Here is a 2,051-nt window from a genome sequence, read left to right on the forward strand (position 1 = left end):
CACCTCAAAACACCCCAAAATAAGGGCATTCGAATATCCGCATATATTAAAACACCAACCAAACAGCGCCCAAAGATAAATTAACCCCATAAAAACACCTTATATATTTTTCGCAATCCTTTCCCGTCCATAAAACACCAATAAAACACGGAAAAGCCCCCAAAATAAGGGCATTCGAATACCCTCATATATTAAAACACCAACCAAACAGCGCCCAAAGATAAATTAACCCCATAAAAACACCTCATATATTTTTCCCAATCCTTTCCCGTCCATAAAACACCAATAAAACACGGAAAAGCCCCCAAAATAAGGGCATTCGAATTCCCTCATATATTAAAACACCAACCAAACAGCGTCCAAAGACAAATTAACCCCATAAAAACACCGAATATATTTTTCCCAATCCTTTCCCTTCAATAAAACACCGTTAGGCACCTCAAAACACCCCAAAATAAGGGCATTCGAATAACCGCATATATCAAAACACAATCCAAACAGCGCCCAAAGACAAATTAACCCCATAAAAACACCGAATATATTTTTCCCAATCATTTCCCTTCAATAAAACACCGATAGGCACCTCAAAACACCCCAAAATAAGGGCATTCGAATATCCGCATATATCCAAACACCATCCAAACACCTCCCAAAGACAAATTAACCCCATAAAAACACCTCATATATTTTTCCCAATCCCTTCCCGTCCATAAAACACCGTTGGGCGCAAAATAAAGCAAAATAAAATGTACCAAGGAGTGGCCCTCAAACAAGATGGCCGCCGCCCCTCTCCCCGCCAACCCCCAAAGCCTCTGATTTTCCCCTTTTCCCGCCATTGCACAGCCTTAAGGAGGTGTCCGAGGCTGGAAATAATGTGATAGTCGTTCTCTACGCCCTTAGAAACCCCTAGAGACCGCCGGAGACCAGAGAACAAGGAGAAAACAGGTGAGATGGGTGTGGCCGGGATGGGCGGGAAGGGTGGGTGCGGTAACTCTCCCCCGCCGTACGTCCCCCAGTGTGTTTGTGTGCGTTTTTATGGGTCTGTGTGCGTTTTTATGGGTCCATGTGCGTTTTGGGGGCTTGTGTGCGTGTCTGTGTATGTGGGTGTGATTCTAGAGTTTTGGTCCCATGTTTAAAGGTGGGCGCGGTTACTCCCCCCCGGCGTACGTCCCCCAGTGTGTCTGTGTGCGTTTTTATGGGTCCATGTGCGTTTTGGGGGCTTGTGTGCGTGTCTGTGTATGTGGGTGTGATTCTAGAGTTTTGGTCCCATGTTTAAAGGTGGGCGCGGTTACTCCCCCCCGGTGTACGTCCCCCAGTGTGGCTGTGTGCGTTTTTATGGGTCTGTGTGCGTTTTGGGGGCTTGTGTGCGTGTCTGTGTACTTGGGTGTGATTCTAGAGTTTTGGTCCTGTGTTTAAAGGTGAGCGCGGTTACTCCCCCCCGGTGTACGTCCCCCAGTGTGTTTGTGTGCGTTTTTATGGGTCTGTGTGCGTTTTTATGGGTCTGTGTGCGTTTTTATGGGTCCATGTGCGTTTTGGGGGCTTGTGTGCGTGTCTGTGTATGTGGGTGTGATTCTAGAGTTTTGGTCCCATGTTTAAAGGTGGGTGTGGTAACTCTCCCCCGGCGTACGTCCTCCAGTGTGTCTGTGTGCGTTTTTATGGGTCCGTGTGCGTTTTGGTGGCTTGTGTGCGTGTCTGTATGTGGGTGTGATTGTAGAGTTTTATCCATGTACGTTTTTTGGGAGTGTGTGTACCTGTGTGTGTGTGTGTTTTTGGGGGTCCATGTGTGTATTTCTGGGTCCATGTACGTTTTTAGCAGCCTGTGTGCGTGTGTGTGTGCGTGCGCGCGGCGGTGGGTGTGATTCTAGAGTTTTGTGTACGTGTTTTAAAGGCCGTGTGCGTATGTGTGTGCGTGCTGGCGGGGCTGTGTACGTGTTTGGTAGCCTGTGTGCGTGTTGGTAAGGATATGTACGTATCTGTGTGCGTTTTGGTGGGGCTGTGTACGTATCTTAAAGGCTGTGTATATATTTGTGTGCGGGTGTGATTCTAGAGTT

General features: G+C 47.6%; 1 long non-coding RNA gene across 2 annotated transcripts in view; it reads left to right on the plus strand.

Annotated features, from left to right (window-relative positions):
- Window positions 1–769: 769 nt before the first annotated feature.
- Window positions 770–2,051, plus strand: part of LOC126994541 (uncharacterized) — a 4,911-nt gene continuing 3,629 nt past the window's right edge. For both annotated transcript variants that reach the window (XR_007749253.1, XR_007749252.1), the window contains exon 1: window positions 770–945. This is a non-coding gene — a long non-coding RNA (uncharacterized LOC126994541). The remainder of the gene's footprint in view (window positions 946–2,051) is intronic.

Source organism: Eriocheir sinensis, unplaced genomic scaffold (assembly GCF_024679095.1).
Source record: "Eriocheir sinensis breed Jianghai 21 unplaced genomic scaffold, ASM2467909v1 Scaffold817, whole genome shotgun sequence".
NCBI classification, from domain to species: domain Eukaryota; kingdom Metazoa; phylum Arthropoda; class Malacostraca; order Decapoda; family Varunidae; genus Eriocheir; species Eriocheir sinensis.